General features: G+C 44.8%; 1 long non-coding RNA gene across 1 annotated transcript in view; it reads left to right on the top strand.

Annotated features, from left to right (window-relative positions):
• LOC138978671 (uncharacterized) overlaps positions 1-13,366 on the top strand; it is a 24,632-nt gene extending 11,266 nt beyond the window's left edge. The window contains exons 2-3 of the long non-coding RNA XR_011459759.1: positions 12,399-12,503; positions 13,255-13,366. This is a non-coding gene — a long non-coding RNA (uncharacterized lncRNA). The remainder of the gene's footprint in view (positions 1-12,398; positions 12,504-13,254) is intronic.
• The last annotated feature ends 792 nt before the right edge of the window (positions 13,367-14,158 follow it).

Here is a 14,158-nt window from a genome sequence, read left to right as displayed (position 1 = left end):
CACGCGCGCGCGCGCGCACCTACACAAACACGCGAACACACACACGCACACACACGGGTACACACACCTACATAAACACGCATACACATGCACACACACACACACACACACACACACGCCCTCATTTTCAAACACACACACACACACACACACACACACACACACACACACACACACACTCACACACACACACACACACACACACACACACAGCCCCCCACCCTCAGCTCAACCCCATTATTAATTACTCGTCAACGAACACACAAACCAAAGAACCGAATACACTAGCAGCAAATCAATGAACCTGCTCCAGAACTACCCTGTTAGAGATTTGTGACAAGAAAGCGCCAACAAGTGGTGTTTGTTCCCAGCTCACACAGTCTTTCTTCTCTTCTCTAGCTTCCTCTCGGTCCGGGCTCCAACAATTTCCGACCATTAGTATTCCGCGAGAACTAATTCATTCCAGAATCACAATAGACCGTTTTCCCACAATCAGAAATATTCCATTGCTAGCTAGTACGCTAAATATTTTCCGCATTTGCTATCGTTCTCCTCGCCGAAAACCTTAAAGGCACAGTCTTTGCCGTGAAAACAGTCCTGCTAACATCTCAGTTCTGTCCAAGCGGTTGCGTGTGATAAGACCATCACTCCACCTGGATAAGTATCAAAAATCAACATCCCGTTTTCCTCACTAACAATTTAAAGGCACAGTCCTTACAGCAGTGAGTGACAGCTTAGGGATTTCAGATGTGTTTTCAAGAATTGATTCTTAGTAAATGTGATATGTTTTAGTGTTGTTGGTTTTAAGTGCAATTCTTCATTCAAGATTAGTAAATGTGATATATTTTATGTCTGTAACCGCCCGATACTGCATGGTAATGTTTCTTGTTTCTATAAGGACAGTAAAATGTTGAGTATTGAGTCTTGAGTCTTACCGTGAAAAGAGATCTGCTAACATCTTATAACATCTTAAAGGTACTGAACTTGTCAAATCCAGGTGCACGGAGCCCCTGGGGCTTTTAGTCATACCTCAGGCAGCTATCCGTTAGAAGAACTACCAAGTGTCATTGACTTGCACCCAAAGAGTCAAGAACTGCGATTTTTTTATGAATTAATTTCGTACTCGGACCCGGCTGGTCTTGACCTATTTTTGGATCTAAATTTAGATCAGGTAGATCACCACATCATGCACAAAAAGACACGTCACTAGCAAACTATGTCAGACGTCATCATGAGTTTGTGTAAAACAAAATGGAGGCCGGAATCACTCAGTTGAATCGAACTCCGACCAAACACCACGTAATAACTAGGTTAATTTATGCACTCGCGTGAACAAGAAACTGTCGAGCTTCACAGATGTCGTCGTTGGGTAGTTTTGGGTTTGTTTTACTACCATAGGAGGATTTTTGAACTGTAAATGCACTCAGCTGCAACAAAAACGCAAAACGAAGGCTGTGAGCTGCACTGTGCCTTTAAATGCGGCCAAGCTTTTGCGTGGGATAAGACTATCACACCACTTGGACAAACACCAAAAATTAACATCCCGCTATAATCACTATCAAATTAAAGGCACAATCCTTGCCGTGAAAACAGTTCTGATGATATCTCTGTTTTATCCAAGCGTTTTGTATGGGATAAGACCATCACTCTACTTCGACAAATACCAAAAATCAACACCCCGCTTTAATCACTAACAAATTAAAGGCACAATCCTTACCGAGAAAAAAAGTTCTGCTAATATAAGATGTTTGATGGGTTGTTGACTGACCAGCTTTTTTGTCGGTCCGAGGGAGAGCATATCGTCTTTTGTTTCATATTTATTGATCAAGGCCAAAGGCCGCGGTCAATAAATATAAAACAAAAGTCGATATGCTCCCCCTCGGACCGACAAAAAAGCTGGTCTGTCAACAAACCACCAAACATCGTTTTTGTCATCATTTTGGTAGTGAGAAAATAAGTGCACAATCAACCCAGGGAGCCATGCTTTGAAACACGGGTTCCGTGCTGATAACCACACAAGTCCCGGTTTGATAACCACTGGCAATCAAAGATGGCGTGTGAAAGCAACTTTCTGTGTTTTTGAGTTCATTAAATGTTGGGATGAATATGTCAGGTTTGAGGATGCACAGTTCTGTAGGTTCATCTCGGTATTCCACCCCCTCGGCTTTCTGTTGTAAATATTAAGCTGAGTGATCGAATGTGGAAGCTACGTTTGGTCAAAGGTCACAGAAGATTTGCGTCGTGCAGCGAAGGAAAGAATCGCGATCTTGTTTCCGACTCGGTACATCTTTGTTTTTCATTAGACCTGTCATTCTGCTTGCTCGGCTTTGTTAGATGTTTGCATATCTTGTTGCTATTTACTTTGCTTTTATTATTGTTTCTTATTTGTGCTTCGTTTATCGATACGTCTTGTGCACGGGTCAAAATGTGTGTGTCAGGGGTCGTTTTACTTGAACTTGACGTTCGTGTTTCTCCGAACGTCTGTGAATCGAAACACAGATACACGCACTCCATGACTCTGTAAGAAGACAAAACATATCGCAAGGTTTCATTTGTTTTTGATGAATGTATGACCTTTCATGAAGTAGTTTTGTTTTTTGTTTACTTTTACCAGTTTGCCAGTTCGTTTTTGGAACTTTGCAAAGCAGTGTCGTGTCGTCTGTTTAGGTCTGGGGAAACATCAATGAAAAGAGCCGAAGAATCCCCGAGCGTTTCTATTGGGTTTGCTTTTGATTATCCATGTATAACCTGCTTCCTGCAACTATGGTAACCGGGGATTTATTGCCTGGGGAACATGAGATTTATTTCCCAGGTGCTTGTGAATGAAAACTCGTGAAAATGATGACAACATCTCAGTTCTGTCCAAGCTTATGCGTACGATAAGACTATACCTGCAATTGGACAAGTACTAAAAATCAACATCCCGCTTTAATCACTAACAAATTAAAGGCACAATCCGCTTACCGTGAAAACAGTTCTGATAACATCTCATGTCTGTCCAATCTTATGCGTACGATAAGACTATACCTGCAATTGGACAAGTACTAAAATCAACATCCCGCTTTAATCACTAACAAATTAAAGGCACAATCCTTACCGTGAAAAAAGTTCTGCTAACATCTCAGTTCTGTCCAAGCTTTTGTGTTGGATAAGACCACAACTCCACTTGGACAAATACCTAAAATTAACATCTCGTTATCCGCAGTAAAAATAGAATAAAAGGCACAGTCCTTACCGACAAAACAGTTCTGCTGATATCTCAGTTCTGTCCAAGCTTTTGCCTACGATAAGACCATATATACCTCCACTTAGACAAATACTAAACCTCAACCTCCTGACCGCTTCCTGTGAGTTTGAACGTTTGATGAATTAATTTTACAGATTGACAAAAGTCACTTTTAAGATATAAATTCATAAACAATGTGCAATCTGTACAACCCCCCCCCCCCCCCCCACTCTCGGCCACCCGGTCCACACGGGAAGGAATGTACATTTAAATAGAACCCCTATTTACATGATTTTGCTCTGTATAGCTTTCCTAGGCTGCTGATTAAAGGAACAATTGCTGCCATCACCCAAATCCATTTTTGGTGAAAATGCTACACATCCCTGTTGTTTTAGTATTCGAGCTGAGATTTTCACTTGCATCTGTTTCTCGAACATTTTCTGCAAAAAAAGCTTATCGACAATGAGGTGCTCCTGGCAAACACGGAAATAAGAAAGAAAGGGACAAAACTTTAACAAGAGGAGCGCATTGGCATTTATTTCTCTCCATTTTATCACCCAAGTGGACTCAACCATGGACTTGAAATTTCACTAGGATCAACCAGACTTGAGTGATGTTTGGAGGTCATTACCCCCCCCCCCCCCTAAATATTCAGTCATACCGGTAAGTTCTCTAAAATATAAATTTCTAGGGGTTGAGGGGGGAGGGAGGGGGAGGGGGGTCCTAATGGCTGGGAGTGAGGTTGGCAGGGATTGTCGTCGAACATACTGACTGACTATTAGGGTTTAACGTCCTCTTAGACCAACTGGTCTATATTGGGACAGGTATTGGTAATACGCTGAAGATATGGTGTGATACTTTGATTCGAACAAGCCCGCTGTGGCTGTCTTCTTCGACACACCAGCATTGGGTTTGTCTCGTCAAAGTATCGAAATACGATAATGATAATTGGAGACAAGAGATGATGCATGCGTGTCTTCGTGTTTTCCAAGCCCTGAGACTTTTGCAGTGAACGTGGGATCTTTTTCGTGCGCATGTGTGAACACGGGGGTGTTCAGACACCGAAGAGAGTCTGCACAAGTTGACTCCGAGAAATAAATCTCTCGCCGAACGTGGGGATCGAACCCACGCTGATAGCGACCAACTGGCTACAAAGCCAGCGCGCTACCAACTGAGATACGTCCCCGCCCTGATCGAACATACTTCGGACATGCGTGACTGTTGGTGGCGAAATGACTTCATCAGAAAAGTGGATACAGCAAACACGGTCGCAAAGGGCTCTTTATTTACACACTCTCACCAGTCGGCGGAACTAGTCATTTTACGCGTCAATGCGTGTGCAAATCATCTGACCGTAACACTTGCAAGTCTCGATTCATTGCATTCCTTGAATACTTCTCTGAGACCGCCCGATTCCCCCGTCCTGTTTCAATGAGGTGTCGTTTGTAACTTGATTGGGTACAGCACGCTGCTTCAAATTGAGACGGGAGAGAGAACTTACCGAGATGAATATTCAACATGTGACTGGAGGCGGGGGGAGGGGGGGGGGGGGGGGAGGGGGGCAGGGACGGAGAGAGTGATATATATATATACTGTTCAAAAAAAGAAACGCATAGTTGCTACTTGCCAAATTTGTTTTATTTTTCGAAAAAATTAACAGAAAATCCAATATTTAGATTATTTGTTTGAAATTTGGTATGGACACAGTTGAATGCACACACAGTTCATTTGCATCTTCAAATCAATCAGTCAATCAATACGATTGGGTGCCGAGGCTGTCAAGTCAGTAGGGGGTGTGACTGCCTTGAGCAGCAACAACTGCCCGGCACCTTCTGGGCATGGACTGGATCAGATGCCGGATATCTTGCTGTGGGATGGTGTCCCACTCCTCCTGAAGTGCCTGCAATAGATCGCGGTGATTTGCCGGCGCTTCTTCTCGCCTGCGCACACGTCTGTCCAATTCATCCCAGAGGTGTTCTATCGGGTTCATGTCTGGCGACATGGATGGCCAGGGAAGCACCTGGACATGGTGGTCGGTGAGGAACTGGGTGGTGAGTCGTGCTGTGTGCGGGCGAGCGTTGTCCTGCTGGAATATGGCATCCTGGTCAGCCAGAAGAGGAAGGGCGTGTGGGCGCAGAATTTCCTCCACGTATCGCTGGGCAGTTATGTGCCCTTGGACGTGCACCAGGGTGCTCCTTCCAGCGGTATTGATCGCCCCCCACACCATGACGCCTCCACCACCATGAACGGGTGCCACATCCACACAGTTGGGCGCGTAACGTTCGTTTACTCTCCGGTAGACCCTCCTCCGACCATCATGTCGCTGGAGCAGGAAGTAGGACTCGTCGCTGAACCACACGTGTCTCCAGTGATTCCGGACGGTCCAGCGAAGGTGCTGGTTGCCCCACTGCACTCGGTTCTGGCGATGGCGGCGGGTGAGGACAGCTCCTCTGTGAGGTCTGCGAGCTCTCAAACCAGCTTCATGCAGGCGGTTCCGCACGGTCTGGTCCGATAATCGGTGTGGCCCGGGGAGAGCCTGGACAGAAGATGAGGCCGACAGGAAACGATTCCGGAGGTGGCGGAGCCGTATGAAGCGGTCGTGAGCAGCAGTTGTCTGTCGCCCTTGGTCTTCCCGCTCGTGGCAAGTCAGCAACGGAGCCAGTGGCTTGAAACCTGACCCACAGTCTACTGATGGTGCTCTGGGACACGTGGAAGTGCCTGGCGATTGCACTTTGACTTTGGCCTGCTTGTAAACGACCCAATGCAATTTGGCGGTCTTCTCTGCTCAATCGGGCCATCTTTCGTCGCTGAATTGTCGTCTGATTTCTTTGTGGCGAACAATCCGCTTTTATGGGTTTTGGAAGACATGGTGAGAGCTCAATATTCCCCGAGTTTCACGAGATTACACTGAAGCATGACGAGTGGTCATGCCAAATGAGCAATTTTGACATTGTAGCCACTGATAACGCATGCGTCACGTGCAGAGCTCACTTGTGGCAATGGACGAAAGGTCGACGACCAGATAAACATTTTCTGCAGTTTGGTGGATATCCTTGTAGCCATATAACTAAATTAACCAAATATTACAAGCTATGCGTTTCTTTTTTTGAACAGTATATATATATACTGATATGAACAGAGAGAGAGAGAGAGAGAGAGAGAGAGAGAGAGAGAGAGAGAGAGAGAGAGAGAGAGAGAGAGAGAGAGAGAGAGAGAGAGAGACGCGCACACACACACAAAGAGACACGGAGAGAGACAGAGAGAACAGACAAGCAGACAAAAAAACAGACTGACCGACAGACAGACCAACGGAGAGGGTAAAACTGAAAGAGAGAAGACGAGAAAAGAGATTGAGAGTAAGAAAGAGAAAGAGGGAGAGCGAGAGAGAGAGAGCGAGAGAGAGAGAGAGAGAGAGAGAGAGAGATATATATAGAACGGAGGGAGAGCAAGAGAGAGAGGGGGAGCGAGCTAGAGAGAGGGAGAGAGAGAGAGAGAGAGAGAGAGAGAGAGAGAGAGGCAGACACACACACACACACACACTGCACACACACACACACACACACACACACAGATATCGGACAAACGAAAACTGAATATTTTAACTTATTGTGAAACACGGAAGATTACAGCGATGATTTTGAACAAGATGAATAATACACAGGCGCCCTTTTCTGTAGCCGTTGTCAAAGGCAGATGGACTCTTAGCCATTTCGAAAATTCCCGTGATAACCTACATTTCCCGCAATAAAAACCCGAGTGACAAACTCAGTAACAAACACAACGTGCATGGAACGGCAACCCGGTAAAATAGAAACATATAAACCTGCTGCTGATTAACGAACAGTCGAAAATGTGGTTTCCGCTCGTAAAAACAGAAACATTAGAAAATTCTTTTATTTTCTGGCTGTTTCCTCGGATAATAAGGGCCTATTTCCTCGCCGCCATTTGCACGGGGATAACTCTGAATACACACGATAAAGCGTCCGGAGTGGTCTGTCTTGAATTAGGGCAAAACTGCGGCACCTGCGAATGATTGCTCAAATTGCCGCCAGAAGCCAAAACAAGCTGCATAGGTGTGATGATGGCATTCGATCCACATCAACGAATTTGTATGTTTTTGTCTTTTAGTCTTCTTGTATCTCTGCGGCCGCCTCACTGAGAGTCTGTCATTCATTTTTGTGCTGTATCTACTTTATGTCTATCTCCCCGATTGCCTATGAGTCACTGTGATTTGTTTGCCTAAGACCCCCAAAAAATAGGTCTGTTTACGGTAACATAGGCCCCAAAAAAATAGGGTCGGTAGGTCGGGATTTTTTTTTCTCCAAAAAAACATATTTTTACGTTATTTTGCAAACAAAAGATTTTTTTTTTCCCCAAATGCCAAAAAAAAGTCTAGGGTCGTGCGAAAAAAATAGGGTCGGTCGGGTTACCGTAAACAGACTTTTTTTTTGGGGGGGGGGGCCTAATCTCTTTTCTGTTTTTGTTCATCTGCTCCATTTACACCACCCTGCCAGCCCCCCCTCCCGCCCCCCCTTTCGTCTCTCTCTCTTTTGCTCCTAGTCGCATTTTCTCTCTACTGAATATATAAGTAAACAGTATACTATACCTAGTATGATCTAAATACCACAGTGACAACAACGATGACAACAGCAGGGCAATGGCCTGGCAAAAACGAGTAGGAGAGAGAACCAAAACTCGGAAAGTGTGGAAACATCAGGTGATAATTTTCCACACCGGATTCCATCATTCACAGTACAGAAAGAGAGACAAAATTGATGATCCGGAGCAGTGGCAAGAATGATATGCAGCCAGGGAACGTGGATTCTGATCAGTCGATTTTATCAATCCAGACCACCGGGCCACCACACACAGCCTTCCCACAGATTTCCATTCCGTTGCACCTTAACCTATGCCAAGCATGCGCACGCGCATGCCTGCATGTGTTTATCCGCGCGCGCAGTCCTCGTGCAAGTGTTTCTGCCATAATGGCCGCAAATTGGGGGAGAGTTGGACCGATTTTCGCGCTTCTCCTGCTCCGGTCTTTATCCCTTTTGGCACATTTCAGCGGTGGTCGCTCTTAGAAAAAATAAACCGTCGACTTCCTCATTTGTTGGGGAAGGTAATAGCACTGGCAGCAAAGGAATGAATGATAGGGAGAGGGATAGGGGAGAAAGAGGCGGGATCGGGTGGGGGAAGGGGGGTGGCCGGGTGATGGGTGATGAGGGTGGGGGGGTCTCAGGTGGGAGTAATGGAACATGTGTATTGGTTTAAACATAAGTTTATTTAACAAAAGTTACAATCAGGACATGTATACAAAATACACAGGTAACAGCAACAAACTAGAAGGTAAAAGTGGTGTTCCTGCATGGACAGTACAACGTAAGGCGGTAACAGCTGAACAATTCGTTTAAATAAACCAAATCTATTAACAACATAATAAACGTTGCATAATCATTATAAAGAAAGACAGTAAAAGGAAGGAAGGAGGGGAAGAAGAGGAATAAAAAGAAGAGGGATGGGTAGGAGATGTGGAGATATTAACTGAAGTTGAACGAACATGTGTATTGAAGGGTTTAAACAATTGTGGTGCAATGCTATGCTGCTGTCTTCTTTCTCGACTATTCAACTGTGAGGTTTGAACTTCCAACAGGTGGTATGATGTAACCGCACAAGGACGATCCGCGAACGTGCCCTCGGCATGCAATGGGAAAACAGAGTCTTCTTCTTCTTGTGCGTTCATGAAAACCCCACGTACAGTCATGGTTTTGCACGACTGAGTAACTTTTTACGCGTATGATCGTGTCGCCCCCCCCCCCCCCCCTCTCTCCCTTGACCTACCCGATCCCGAGCATTCCCGAGGGCGTTATTATTTTTATATACCCTGGTCAACGTGGGTGTCATGGACAACTGGTTTGAGAGGAAAGTAAAATGTGTACAGGCTGAGGGGGGAGGGGGGGGGGGAGTTCTTCCGAAAACTGGAGTAGACAGATTGGTTGTAAGTGTTGAGGAAAACCCAGATTGCAAAACATGATAAGTGGCTCTCGTATCCACTACGATATTGCGCCCGTCGGAGGCCCGAGTCACCAGCAAGGACATCGTGGACAGAGCCAAGTTAACATCCGACTGAGACGGTCCGCTGTTATGTGGACCGGCACTAGCCAACTATACCATCAAAAAACAAGAAAGGCAGGTTGTTGGAACGTTTGTTATTGACAAAACAATACATTCAAAAATATATCGACCCAACGGTCTTTTAAGTGCACAGACAAACAATTAATAACGAAAACTTATTTGGCTGATTTTATCTTCCGCCTGCTAAGAGGCCGCAAGCGTTGGGTCGATATATTATTTGTGAATGTATTGTTTTGTCAATAACAAACGTTCCAACAACCTACCTTTCTTGTTTTTTGATTCTGAATTTTGGAACGTTGGCAGTCTCTTTGTTTTTGGATCAACTATACCATCACTTCTGCTGTCACCGAAGAAAAAAAAAGGTGTGTCGATTTTCACACCACACCGATGCAGCAGCGAGAGAAAGAAAGATGATCGCTTTTCTTTGACGTACCTGATGTTAGGGAGTCGAGGGCACAGGATATGCGCTGAGGTGCGTGGCTGTCGTACCTGGCGATATTTACCTGAATTCGACTTGCATAACCTAGCCTAACGTTTATCCGCTGCCTTGAAGGTCGCATGCCGGGACGGGATGCTTTCTTCTCCTCTTTCTGTCTGTGACGTTCAGCAAAACCTCAGTTTCAGAACAGATGTATTCCCCCCCCCCCAAATCGGAGTATGACTGCCTAAAAGGTGGGGAAAAAACAGCCACAGAAATATAGCTCACTTGTGCCTTTGAGTGTACGTGGGAGTTGAAGAACACGAACGCAGAAGAAAAAGAAGAAGCAGGGAGAGAGAGAGAGAGAGAGAGAGAGAGAGAGAGAGAGAGAGAGAGAGAGAGAGAGAGAGAGAGAAAAAGAGAGAGAGAGAGACAGACAGACAGACAGACACGCAAACAGAGACAGAGAGACAGAGACAGACAGACAGACAGAAAGAGAGACAGAGACAGACAGACAGACAGACAGACATTTTTTTCAGACAGACACGCAGACAGACAAAAGTAGTGACATACAGAAAGACAGGCAGGCAGGGGTAGTGAGAGAGAATCAGACAGACGATAGGTGTCTCTGTCAATGTTTTAGTCCACTGTATTGTCTGTTTATGCGGGTATGAGTCTACACTGCTCAAATAATCTGTGTGTGTGTGTGTGTGTGTGTGTGTGTGTGTGTGTCCGCGCGCGTGCGCATGTGTGAGTGTGTGTGTGTGTGTGTGTGTGGTATGGGTGCCAAGAAAGAGTTCAACTCTCAAGAAAAGGTTGTTCTTTGAGGGCAGCCTTCTGCTCTCCAGCCGAACTAATAGGCTGCTGCCCTTTGGTTAAGTGGTTCCACCTACAACCCCCCCATGTACCCTCTTTCTCCCCGTGCACCCACTACTGTGCCGTGGCATTAGCAGGGTTCAAATCCAACAGGCGTGGGGTTCACGGACTGGAAAAGTGTTTCGCGAGTGAAAAAGTCACGCTGTACACATTTGGTTGGTGTAGCCTCTGTCGTTGATTTTCCCTTCCCGGGTTCTTATTCGACTTGCGATGTTTTAAGGTTCGATTCTGGTCTTGGGTGGAAAAAGAGTACACTACCGTTGTTTTTCTATCTTTAAGTCTGTCTGATAAGGGGGAACACTTTTATTTGGATTCATAAATGTAAACAATGACAAAACCTACGGCGTGTTATTTAAATAAAAGGGAGTTGTACGCTTTATGCCGGGCTGTGGATAAGCATTGTAAACTGCCTTCTTCGAGGAAAACAAACTCTCACACACTCTCACACACGCACGCACACACACACACACACACACACACACACACACACACACACACACACACACACACACACACACACACACCTCAGTGCAGCAAAGTACTCTAATAGGGAAAATTAAACATTTCAAGTCCGTTCAAAACAGTGACAAAATCTTCCCAATTCATGCCTTTGGCAGTTTTCAGTCTCCTCTCTCCCAGCCAACGCTAACATATTTCCCTGACTGGTAACCATGGGTGGGCCAACTGGGACTGATTTTAGAAAGTGTAACGTAACTTAAAAGTCACACACCAGGAGGGTAACCAAAGAGAAAACCTTTCCTTGTTTCCGCTCCGGTATTTTACACACTTTCAAGGCGCCGGAAGTTGGATAAATACATCAACAGGAAGTGGAGAATTTTACGTCATAGGTCTTGTTCCGCCATTTCCATGGCTTCAACATTGGAGGTCTTTCGATTTGTGAAAGAAGTTTTTTTTTTTTAAAAAAGGGGGTGAGGGGGGAGAAGAAACGGAAAGGCGTCTAACAGACTGAGAATGAAAGCATGCGATTCGTTTTGTTCCAAGGAAAGCAGTCACACACAAGAAGCGCTCTTTGAATGAAAACACCGCACTGTGAAGTGTGAATTGTAAGGGTGTGCTTGTTTACAGTTGTAAAGCAGTTTGTGGTACGTGGTGTGTGCGTGCTTGTGTCCGTTTGTGCGTACGTGTTTGCATGGGTATGTGCCACCGTGTGTGTGTGTGTGTGTGTGTGTGTGTGTCTGTGTCTGTGTCTGTGTCTGTCTGTGTCTGTCTCTGTCTCTGTCTCTGTCTCTGTGTGTGTCTCTGTGTCTGTCTGTCTTTGTCTGTGTGTCTGTCTGTCTGTTGGTCGGTTGGTCGGTCGGTCGGTCTGTGTCTGTGTCTATCTGTGTTTTCTGAATTAATTTCTCATGTGGACACTGGTGTCATTAATATTAAGAAATGAATTCAGCAAAGGCATTCCATATCTACACAGAAAGTAGCCAGGCCGTCAAATAATGGTATGTTTTAAAGTTGAAGGACGCTGTGATCCCATGTTGACCCCTGGGTTGAGGTGCACGAAGCAAAATTGGGTGCCACCCACACGGGTGAGAAAAAATTGATTGGTTGAAATCACAACAAATCTCAATGTGAACCAATCCAACACCTCGGCTGGTACCCACCCGGTTGGTAACTTTGTCGTGCACCTCGGCCCAGGACAGATCTGCGATGGCTGACGTGATGTTTCATGAGAAGGTAGATACCTTTAGATCAGAGGCTAGAGTACATTTGCATGTGTTCATGTACTTCCAGACATGGCCAAGAAGAAAATCCATCGACCCCAAATACAGCTGGGACCGGTTCCAGAACAGACAGCCAAAGAGAAAGAAGAAAAGGAGAAACAAGAAAGCTATGCTGGTGAGTTTTTGACAAAAGCGACGTAGATTTTTTTTTTTTTTTTTTTTTTGGGCAGGACAGCTCCTATTTCTATACCCTCTCTCTTTCTTGTTTTCTCTTTCTCTCTCCCCTCCGTCTCTGTCTGTCTGTCTGTTTTTCTGTCTGTCTCTGTCTCTGTCTCTCTTTCTCTCTCTCTCTCTCTTTCTCTCTCTTTCTCTTTGTCTCTCTGTCTCTCTGTCTGTCTCTCTCTCTTTCTGTCTCTCTCTCTCTCTCTCTCTCTCTCTCTCTCTCTCTCTCTCTCTCTCTCTCTCTCGCATACCTATGCTTATCCTGTTCCCCTCGTAAAATAAAGAATTGTCATGGTCATTGTCAATAAATAAAAGAATTGTCATTGACACATGTCACGTCAACCACCACAGATTTCTTCAGAAGGATGCCCTAATTGTTCACGGCCGTGTGGAAGCTCGGCCACCACTTTACACATTTTTTTTATACTTTTGTTATACTTTCTTATACAGTGGAACCCCCCTTTAAAGACCTCCAAGAATCTGAGAAAATCAGGTCTTAAACAGGAGTGAGTCTTAAAATGGGGGTAATTTTACAGAGGTTAACAACACAAAGTCTGAGAAAACAAGGTCTTAAAAAGGAAGGAGTTTTAAATTTTGGGGTCTTAAAAGGGGGTTCCCCTGTGCACAGACATCATCTCAAGTTCTGTGGCTCTGTAACATGAAAGCACATATGCTAAGGCTTGACCATTTTGTTCTGTTTTCAGCATGGTCCGCGAGGACCGCCCGGAGCACGTGGTCCTCCTGGACCTACCGGACCACCTGGCGCCGAAATGACCAAGGAGGATTTACTGAAAGAGTTCAAATCTCTTATCAAAGGTTAATGTTTAAAGTAATGAATTGGGAGATTGGCAAGACTGATGACTATTTTTAATCTGTTGTTTTCACGTGTTGTCACTAAAGCGGAATCCGCTGCGGTGGGCATTTCTATGACGGCTTACTAGTGCCAAAACCTCATAATTGTAATTATCAAGGGAAAATTAGTAATTTTCCCTTGATAATTACCATTTTCACGTGTTTATTACTAATTTTCCCGGGAAAATTACTAATTTTCCCGGAATTATTACTAACTTTCACCTGTTAATTACTAAGTTTTAGTTTTGGCTCACTTCCTGACGGATTGCTAGTGCCAAAACTAAAAATTAGTAATTATCCCGTGAAAATGAGTAACTAACGAGTGAAAACAGTAACTGACAGCGTTAATTAGTAATTATCACGTGATAATGGGTAACCCCAGGTTTTGGCACTAGTAAGCCGTCATACATTTCTTATCCCCACACACACACAAAAACCCAGCTTATACGCACTTACAACAACTTGGCTCAATTGCTAGTATATTATTCACCCTTTAAAATCTGTTTATCGTTCACAGCTCATACGCACTTACAAAAACAGACACATAACAACTTTAACGTCACGGCTTTTTTCTCTTCTCAATTTCTACTAACTACATGTAATACACCCTTTAAAATCTGTTCAAACCGGACAATCCGTCTCTTATGAATTCTACGGGTGATTTACGGCTGACAAGGCGATAGAGACTGAGGGCTCTCGGGGATCATACTTAACACCCCATAAAGTCTCCTTCTCGCTTGTTTTGTGAAGCGGGGG

Source organism: Littorina saxatilis, linkage group LG10, assembly GCF_037325665.1.
Source record: "Littorina saxatilis isolate snail1 linkage group LG10, US_GU_Lsax_2.0, whole genome shotgun sequence".
Taxonomy (NCBI): domain Eukaryota; kingdom Metazoa; phylum Mollusca; class Gastropoda; order Littorinimorpha; family Littorinidae; genus Littorina; species Littorina saxatilis.
The sequence above is the reverse complement of the archived record's forward strand: the minus strand, read 5'-3'. Positions and strand labels throughout refer to the sequence as shown.